Source organism: Nicotiana attenuata, unplaced genomic scaffold (assembly GCF_001879085.1).
Source record: "Nicotiana attenuata strain UT unplaced genomic scaffold, NIATTr2, whole genome shotgun sequence".
Lineage (NCBI taxonomy): Eukaryota > Viridiplantae > Streptophyta > Magnoliopsida > Solanales > Solanaceae > Nicotiana > Nicotiana attenuata.
In genome coordinates this window covers 194,196-205,342 of record NW_017670615.1, presented here as the reverse complement: position 1 = coordinate 205,342, position 11,147 = coordinate 194,196, and positions in this window count along the sequence as shown.

Below are 11,147 nucleotides of genomic sequence, written 5' to 3'. Positions count from 1 at the left end.
CCGACAACTAAAACCCAATCAAAACCCAAAACCTTGGTTGGGGAACTTTTCCTCAATCCACCTGATTTTTCACCCCAAATCCGAAATTAAATGACAAAACTAAGCTTAGATTAATGGAATACAACCAAAAAGGGATTAGGAAGCATTACCCAATGATCTTCTCTTCAAAAAATCCCCACAGAATCGCCCTACCCCAAGCTCCAAATTTGATTTTCCAAGTTATGAACTCAAACCCTCCATTTTCATATTTTTGCCCAGCGATTTCCGCTTCTGCGATCATGGGACCTCACCGCCGGTCCCGCTTCTGCGGCTGGGGACTCGCACCTGCGAGATTTCATTAAACGGGCAGATACCGCACCTGTGCTCTCTCCTTCGCAGATGCGGTCCGCTTCTGCGGTCCTATAACCGCATCTGCGGTCACTGACCGTTAGTGCCCAAATTGCACCTGCGACCTCCTTCCTCGCTTCTGTGGGCCGCACCTGCGGGTTCCTTACCGCAGGTGCGAAAATACCAGAAGCAGCAAACTTCAGAATAGCCTAAGTCAAAATTCAACTTCTGTTAAGCATCCGAAACTCACCCGAGGCCCCAAGACCTCAACCAAACAAGCCAACCAATCCAAAAACATCATACGAACTTAATCCAATCCTCGAATCACATCAAACAACGCTAAAACCACGATTCACCCTCCAATCCAAGCCTAAGGAACTTGAAATCTTAGGAATTCTACACCCGATGACAAAATCAACCAAACCAAGTCCGATTGACCCCAAATTTTGCACACAAGTCACATTCAATACTATGGAGCTATTCCAACTTTTGAAATCGGATTCCGACCCCGACATCAAAATTTCACCATCGATCCGGAAACATCAAAAATTCAACTTTCGGCATTTCAAGCCTAAATAAACTATGGACCTCCAAAACATAATCTGAACATGCCCCTAAGCCCAAATCACTCAACGGAGCTAACGGAATCGACGCAATTCCATTCCGAGGCCGTCTTCATACTGTTCCGACTATAGTCCAAATTCCAAAGCTTAAGTTCTCCTTTAGGGACTAAGTGTCCCTAAACACTCCGAAGCTCAAAACAAATCTTCCCAACAACTCACAATAGCAGAAACAAACACGGGGAAAGCAGTTAATAGAGGATAGGGGCGTTAATTCTCAAAACGACCGGCCGGGTCATTACATCCTCCCCCTCTTAAAACATTCGTTCGTCTTCGAACGAGCATAGAGACATACCTGAAGTGGTGAAAAGATAAGGGTAATGGCTGCGCATATCCTGCTCGGTCTCCCACGTCGCCTCCTCGACCGGCCGACCCTGCCACTGAACCTTCACTGATGCAATGTTCTTTGACCTCAGCTTTCGAACCTGCCTGTCCAATATCGCCACTGGCTCCTCAACATAAGATAGATCCTTGTCCAACTAGACTGAACTGAAATCCAACACGTGTGACGGATCACTGTGGTACTTTATGAGCATCGAAACATGAAATACCGGATGAACTCCTTCCAGGCTGGGAGGTAAGGCAAGCTCATAAGCAACCTCCCCAACACGTCGCAATACCTCAAAAGGACCAATAAATCTCGGACTCAATTTTCCCTTCTTCCCAAATCTCATAACGCCCTTCATAGGCGAGACCCGAAGCAAAACCTGCTCTCCAACCATATAGGAAACATCACGAACCTTCCGGTCCGCATAACTCTTCTTTCTGGACTAGGCGGTACAGAGTCTATCCTGAGTTACCTTGACTTTCTCCAAAGCATCATGTACCAAGTCTGTGCCCAATAATCTAGCCTCACTCAGCTCGAACCAACCCACCGGGGATCTATACTGCCTACCATACAAAGCCTCATACGATGCCATCTGAATGCTGGACTGATAACTGTTGTTGTAGGAAAACTCCGCCAGTGGCAAGAACTAATCCCAAGACCCTCCAAACTCCATCACACACGCACGGAGCATATCCTCAAGAATCTGAATAGTATGCTCGGACTGTCCGTCCATCTGGGGGTGAAATGATGTGCTCAACTTCGCCCGAGTACCCAACTCATGCTGTACGGCCCTTCAGAACCGTGATGTGAACTGAGTACCTCTATCTGAAATGATGGAAACTGGAATACCATGCAGACGAACAATCTCCCGGATATAAATCTCCGCCAACCGCTCCAAAAAATAGGTAGTACACACAGGAATGAAGTGCACAGACTTGGTTAGCCGATCAACAATCACCCAAATGGCATCGAACTTCCTCAAAGTCCGTGAGAGTCCAACTACGAAGTCCATGGTGATCCGCTCCCACTTCCACTCCGGAATCTCTATCTGCTGAAGCAAACCACCCGATCTCTGGTGCTCATACTTTACCTGCTGACAATTAAGGCAGCGAGCTACAAACCCGACTATATCTTTCTTCATCCGCCTCCACTAATAGTGTTGTCTCAAATCCTGGTACATTTTTACGGCACCCGGATGGATGGAATATGGCGAACTATGGGCCTCCTCTAGAATCAACTCCCGAAGCCCATCAACATTGGGTACACAAACCCGACCATGCATCTTCAATACCCCGTCATCACCAATGATCACATCTCTGGCATCACCACGTAAAACCTTGTCCTTGAGGACAAGAAAGTGAGGGTCATCAAGATGGCACTCCCGAATACGATCAAACAAGGAAGACCGAGAAATTACACAAGCTAGAACCCGATTGGGCTCCAAAAGATCCAATCTCACAAACTGGCTAGCTAAGGCCTGAACATCCATCGCCATGGGCCTCTCCGCTGCTGGTAAATAAGCCAAACTCCCCAAACTCTCCGCCCGGCGACTCAAATCATCGGCTACCACATTGGCCTTGCCCGGGTGATACGAGATAGTGATATCATAGTTTTTCAGCATCTCTAACCACCTCCTCCTGCGTAAATTTAGGTCTTTCTGCTTGAACAAATGCTGCAAACTCCGGTGATCGGTATAGATCTCACAAGGCACCCCGTACAAATAATGACGCCAGATCTTCAAGGCGTGAACAATAGCAGCTAACTCGAGATCGTGGACAGGATAATTCTTCTCATGTACCTTCAACTGTCTGGACGCGTAGGCAATCACCCTACCGTCCTACATCAATACCGCTCCAAGGCCAATCTCGAGGCATCACAATAGAAAGTATAAGACCCCGAACTTGTAGGCAATATCAATATTGGTGTAGTCAAAGCTGTCTTGAGATTCCGGAAGCTCTCCTCACACCCTTCTGTCCACTGGAACAGAGCACCCTTCTGGGTCAGCCTGGTCATAGGTGCTGCAATAGATGAAAATCCCTCAACAAATCGACGGTAATAACCCGCCAAGCGAAGAAAACTACGGATCTCTATAGCTGAGGATGGTCTGGGCCAACTCTACACTGCTTCCACTTTCTTCGGATCCACCTTGATCCATTCGTTCGATACCACGTGACCCAAGAATGCCACGGAATCCAACCAAAACTCACATTTCGAGAACTTCGCATATAATTTATTTTCTCTCAAGGTCTGAAGCATTGTCCTCAGGTGCTGCTCATGATCTTCCCGACTCCGAGAGTATACCAGAATATCATCAATAAAGACAATGATGAACAAGTCAAGATATGGCCGCAACACGCTGTGCATCAAATGCATAAAGGCTGCTGGGGCATTGGTTAGCCCAAATGACATAACATGGAACTCGTAATGACCATACCGAGTCCTGAAAGCAGTCTTCGGGATATTTGGCTCCCGAATCTTCAACTGATGATAACCTAAACGCAAGTCAATCTTAGAAAACACACGAGCACCCTGTAACTGATCAAACAGGTCATCAATACGAGGCAAATGATATCGGTTCTTCACTGTAACTTTGTTCAACTCGCGATAATCAATGCACATACGCATAGAACCATCCTTTTTCTTCACAAACAAGACAGGAGCACCCCAAGGTGATACACTGGTCCGAATAAACCTTTGTCAAGCAATTCCTACAACTACTCCTTCAACTCAAGAGGAGCCATATGATAAGGAGGAATAGAAATGGGTTGAGTGCCTAGCAACAAATCAATGCCGAAATCAATATCTCTGTCGGGTGGCATACTTGGAAGATCGGCTGGAAACACATCAGGGAAATCTCGTACTACTAGGACTGAATCAACTGTAGGGGTATCAATACTGACATCTCTCACATAAGCTAGATACGCGTCACACCCCTTATCAACCATTCGCTGAGCTTTAAGAAATGAAATAACTCTACTTGGAGTGTGATCTAAAGTACCCCTCCACTCTACTCGCGGTACACCTAGCATAGCCAGCATCACGGTTTTAGCGTGACAATCAAGAATAGCATAATGGGGCGACAACCAGTCCATGCCCAAGATAACATCAAAATCTACCATGTTGAGCAATAATAAATCGGCTCTGGTCTCAAAACCACTAAGAGCAATCAAACACGACCGATAAACGCGGTCCACAACAAGAGAGTCACCCACAGGAGTAGAAACATAAACAGGGAAACTCAAAGAATCCCGAGATACGCCCAAATGCAAGGCAAAATAAGAGGACACATAAGAATAAGTGGAGCCTGGATCGAATAGTACCAATGCTTCTGTATGATAAACCGGAACAATACTTGTGATGACAGAATCGCAGGTGACAACCTCTGTACCGGCAGGAAGAGCATAATATCTGGCCTGGCCTCCCCCTCTAGGGCGACCTCTACCTCCCCGACCTCCACCCCTGGCTGGCTAAGCGGGTGGGGTAGCAACTGGTGCTGTAATCATAGCTTGGGAACTCTGCGGGGCATGATATGGCTGAGAAGTCTGTGGAGGTGCACCCCTCCTAACTCTAGGGCAATCTCTCACCAAATGGCGTGTGTCGCCACACTCAAAACAAGCTCTAGGAGGACGTGGCAGCTGTGACTGGCTCGGGACAGGTCCGCTAGACTGACCACTGAAAGCACCCCGTGCAGGAGGCGCACTAGGTACTAGAGGTGCATAATAAGGCTCCTGAGGTCTAGGAGGAGCTGGAATACCACTGGCTACTGGAAGAGCTGAATGAACGGGGCGACTCATATAACCCCTACCATGACGAACTGCAGCTGGGGCACGAGCACCAGAATAATGACCCGACTCTCAAGACCTCTTGGCCTCCCTCTCCTCTCTATCCCAAGCATGCATACCCTCCACTCTCCTAGCAATGTTCACCACCTGCTGATAAGAAATATCCATCTCCAACTACCAAGCCATGCTAGAACTGATGTTGGGAATGAGCCCCTCAATAAACCGGCGAACTCTCTCACGAACTATAGAAACCAAGGCTGGTGCATGCCTAGCCAAGAGTGAAACGGACGGCATACTCCGACACAGTCATAGTACCCTAGCGCAAATGCTCAAACTCTGTGCGTCATGCGTCCCTGAGGCTCCGAGGAACATACTCCCTCAAAAACATATCTAAAAACTGGGTCCATGTAAGGGAAGTTGCCTCAGTTGGGCTGTCCAACTCAAAAGTATGCCACCGCTAATAGGCTGCTCCTCGAAGCTGGAAAGCAGTGAAAGAAACCCCACTCGATCCTGATATACCCATAGTGCGGAGGATACGATAGCACTCCTCCAGAAATCCCAAAGCATTATCTGATGCTAGACCACTGAATATAGGAGGCTTGTACTTCTTGAACCTCTCAAGCCTCCGTTGCTCATCCTCTAAAGTTGTTGCCCTGTCCTCGAGCCGAACTGGGGCTACCGACAGTACCGGTATAACCTCTGGGATCTGATCAACCTGAACCCGCTGCTTAGGAGTGCGGGCGGCGGGAGTCTGTGCTCCTCCCCCAGCCTGAGATGTGGCTGCAGCAAGGGGAATCAACCCTACCTGAGCTAGAGTGGTGTACATGCTCACGAACTGTGCAAGGGTCTCCTGAAGAGCTGGAATAGTAGTAGCGGTAGGCGTATCAGGTGCCTGGGCTACGGCTGGAGCTGCTGGTGGCTCCTCTGTGGTAGCTCGCACGAGTGTTTTGGCTGCACCACATGCGCGTCCTCGGCCTCTACCCCGGCCCCAACCTCTGGCGGCTCTAGCAGGGGGCGCAGGTGCCTGGTCATCTCCGGTAGCATGTGTCCTCACCATCTGTGAGAGAATAGAAGATAGAGGTTTAGAATTATGATATCAACAATCTCGCATGACAAGGAAATCAAATGAAGCGGAATTTTCCTAACAGTTATATAGCCTTTCGTAGATAAGTACAGACGTCTCCCTACCGATCAGCGAGACTCTAATAAACCAGCTTGTGATTCATGACTCCTATGAACCTAGAGCTCTGATACCAACTTGTCACGACCCAAGTTCTCCCTCCGTGAAAAGTCGTGACGGCACCTAGTCTCTACGACTAGGTAAGCCTAAAATATTGCGGAAAAAGGAAATGAAATACGAAACTGGAAAATTTTAGGTAAAACATAATAAAAGAGTTTAAAAATGCCTCTCGGCATACACAATACACACTCTTTCAAAGCTAAATCAAACTCCCAAAACCCGGAATCTCATGAAATTACAAGCTATAGCAAACTACACAGTGTTCTAACTCCAGAATGTCTAATAAAAATGAATACAGGAATGTCTAAAGCTAGAAGGAAGAATAGAGAGGGACTTCTAGGTCTGCGGACGTGGCAGATATACCTCGAAGTCTCTGATATCGCCCTCCTCACTGATAGAACGGCTGAGCAGATGAACTTGGATCTGTACACGAAAAATATGTGCAGGAAAGGGCATGAGTACACCACAGAGGTACCCAGTAAGTGCCAAGCCTAACCTCGATCGAGTAGTGACGAGGAAGGTCAGGGCCCTACTGGTTATATATATATATATAACATGGTAAAACAGTATGAAATGCGACAATATAATTAAAGTACTAACAGTCGATAAAGAATAAAATCACAAAAGAATATAACTCAGTACACAGAGATAGCAACAGGGGATCTTCTAGGATATCGTCCCGTAGTCCCAAACGTAAATGTGCAGAGGATATTTCGGGATATCGTCCCGTAGTCCGAATCATAAATATGCAGGGGAGTCTCCCGGAATACCAATTCGTAGTCCCAAAGTAAATATCCAGTATATGGGCAATCTCCTGGGATGTCGTCCCTTAGTCCCAAATAAAAGTGCAGGGGGATCTCCCGGAATATCGATCCGTAGTCCCAAAGTAAACATGTAGGGGGATCTCCTGGGATATCGTCCCGTAGTCCCAAAGTAAACACACAAGAGTCTCAAGAAAAGAATCTACAGTTCTATTCAAGTTCGTACCAAGAAAACAGAGATTTCTATTCTAAACATGCTGCACAGAATTCAAGTATACAGTTTAAGCAGGTAAAAAAGCTAAATTACTTAAGCATGCTTTCCTAAGCTAAACAGTAGGCTTTAATATGCAAGTAGTGTTCAACAATAAGGAAACACCGATATTTACTTAATGAAAAAGCGGGGTTTTCCAATAATTAGCACGTGTACACACTCGTCACCTCATGTACACGGCATTCATATAACAACAATACCAAATCCTACAAGGTTAGGCAAGTCACTTACCTCGAACCGGCTCAAAATAAATCCGAAATCACGCTCTTGCCACGAGTATCCAACTCCGAGTTGCCCAAATCTAATCAAATAAATATTATAACGTAAATACAACTACAAACAACTAATTTAGCTAAAGAAATTGAGGCTAAGGCAAGAAAACACAAGAACGCCCAAAAATCCTCCATGGGCCCACGTCTCAGAATCGGGTAAAAGTTACCAATTTAGAACACCCATTAACTCACGAGAACACTCGTCCCAAAATCACTCAATTCCGACAACTAAAATCCAATCAAAACCCAAAAACTTGGTTCGGGAACTTTTCCTCAATTCACCCGATTTTTCACCCCAAATCCGAAATTAAATGACAAAACTAAGCTTAGATTAATGGAATACAACCAAAAAGGGATTAGGAATCATTACCCAATGATCTTCTCTTCAAAAACCCCAAAGAATCGCCCTACCCCGAGCTCCAAATTTGATTCTCCAAGTTATGAACTCAAACCCTCCATTTTCATATTTCTGCCCAGCAAGTTCCGCTTCTTTGATCATGGGATTGCACCTGCGGTCCCGCTTTTGCGACTGGGGACTCGCACCTGCGAGATTTTATTAAACGGGCAGATACCGCACCTGCGCTCTCTCCTCCGCAGATGCGGTCCGCTTCTGCGGTCCTATAACCGCATCTGCGGTCCTATAACCGCATCTACGGTCACTGACCATTAGTGCCCAAATCGCACCTGCGGCCTCCTTCCTCACTTATATGGGCCGCACCTACGGGCTCCTCACCGCAAGTGCGAAAATACCAGAAGCAGCAAACTTCATAATAGCCTAAGTCCTAATTCAACTTCCGTTAAGCGTCCGAAACTCACTCGAGGCCTCCGGGGCCTCAACCAAACATGCCTACCAATCCTAAAACATCATACTAACTTAGACCAATCCTCGAATCACATCAAACAATGCTAAAACTACGATTCACTCTCCAATCCAAGCCTAATGAACTTGAAATCTTAAGAATTCTACACCCGATGACAAAACCAACTAAACCAAGTCCGATTGACCCCAAATTTTGCACACAAGTCAAATTCAGCACTACGGAGCTATTCCAACTTTCGAAATCGGATTCCGACCCTAATATTATAATTTCTCTATCGATCCGGAAACTTCAAAAATTCAACTTTCGGTATTTCAAGCCTAAATAAACTACGGACCACCAAAACACAATCCGAACATGCCCCTAAGCCCAAAATCACTCAACGAAGCTAACAGAATCGACAAAATTCCATTCCGAGGCCTTCTTCACACTGTTCTGACTACGGTCCAAATTTTAAAGCTTAAGTTCTCATTTAGGGACTAAGTGTCCCAAAACACTACGAAACTCAAAACAAATCTTCCCGACAACCAGAATAGCAGAAACAAACACGGGAAAATCAGTTAATAGGGGATCGGGGCATTAATTCTCAAAACGACCGGCCGGGTCGTTTCAGGAAGTTGGCATATTGGAAGAATTTCATAAATTTGGGTTGCAGCGCATTTTAATGTTATCTATGTCCGTTTGGGATTTCGAGTCTAGGAATTGATCCGTATGGTGATTCTGGTATTGGGAGCGCGTCCGGGAGTGGATTCGGAGGTCCGTAGGTCATTTTGGAGTCATTTGGCGAAAGTTAAATATTTGAAGGTTTTTGAGAAGTTTGATCGGAAGTGTACTTTTTGATATTGGGGTTGGATTCCAATTTTGGAAGTTGGATTAGGTCCGTAATGTCGAATGTGACTTGTGTGCAAAATTTGAGGTCAATCGAACGTGATGTGATAGGTTTTGGCATCGAATATTGAAGTTAGAAGTTCTAAAGTTCATAAAGCTTGAATTGGGTTGTGATTCGTGATTTCGATGTTGTTTGATGTGATTTGAAGGCTCGACTAAGTTTGTGATGTGTTTTGGAACGTGTTAGTATAATTGGTTAAGGTCCCGAGGGCCTCGGGTGGAATCCGGATGGTAAATGGATCGAGTTGGACTTGGAAGAAAGGCTGAGGGATGTTGTCATCAGGTGTAACCGAACGTGCGAGATTTTGGCCGCAGGTGCAGAGCCGCAGAAGCGGCCTTGAGGGTCGCAGATGCGATTTTGGCTGGGAGTGCTGGGACCGCAAATGCGGTTATCTCGCCGCAGATACGAGACCGCACCTGCGGAAAAGAAGGCGCAGAAGCGGAAATGGGCTGGGAGCCCTGGACCACAGAAGCGGTGTTTGGTCCGTACCTGCGGAACCGCAGAAGTAGTCAAGTGACTGCAGGTGCAAAGAATCGCTGGGTAGTGTCTTTTAAAAGACAGGGGCTGGGCTCATTTCAACCCCATTTCCTCCTTGGGAGCCGATTTTGGAGTGCTATTTTCATCACCAAGCATGAGGTAAGTGGTTTCCACTAGTTTTAAGTTGAATACAAGGTTTATATATGGATTTAGTCATGAAAATTTGTAGAAATTATAGGATTTGGATGTAAAACGTAGAAATTCATATTTTGGATTTTGGCCACGAAATTGAATATGGGATTGAGATTAAATTGTATATTCGAGTTTGTGAGGTTATGGGTAAAGTTTATCTTCGAAAAGTTTCGGAATCCGGGCACGTGGGCCCGAGGATGATTTTTATCAACTTTTCGATCGGGGGTTAGGAATTGTTATAAATTGGATTATAATGAGTCATTGGGAAGGTGTGGAATGTCGGTTATGGAACTTCAGAGCGAGGTGAGTCTCCTTTCTAACCTTGTAAGAGGGAATTATCTCCATAGGTGAAAATAATTAAATATGCGCTTCTATTGTGTGTGTGGGGGGGGGGGGGTACGTACGCACGAGGTGACGAGGGTCCGTGCGTAGGTACTATTATTCTTATGTCCGGGTAGTCTAGGACCCAAAAGCATGCCTTACTTGTTACATTTGCAACCTTATTGTCAATTTAAAATGCTTAAATAATATTGAACTTGGTTAATAAACTTCTAAAAAGCTAAACAACATTTTCTTGACTGTTAAGAGAGGAATCGCCATTTCCTTAGATAATTGCCCTTTGATGAACTGTTGATTAACTGTTTGAATGTGTTTATCTTTTGTGGAATGGGCCGAATGCATCGGTAGATTAAATAGATGCATTTATGGTTCGCGCCATTCGACCCTCTGGCAGTACACAGTTTAAATACTATGCTGGATCAGGCCTTATGACCTCGGCATGATTTGCGCATGCTTGTATTGCTTGCCCTGAGATTATAAATAATGATATTGCCTCCCTGGCCTGAGATAAATTGATAATTGAGGAAATATGAACTTGGAAATCTCTTATTATCAAAAGGATTGTTTACTTGCTACATGATTCCCTTGAGTTTACTACTATCTTTAATAAATCCACGACTAATTATATTATTGGACCACTATTAAGTGTCAAAGTCGACCTCTTGTTACTACTTCTTCGAGGTTAGACTGGATACTTATTGGGTACTCATTGTTTTGGTACTCATAGTACACTTGCTTTGCATTTTTGTTGCACATGCACATGTATGTCTAGTGGCCTCGTTGGGCGTAGTGGCATGGTTGATACGAAGACTTAGGTGAGCTGCTTCTCTC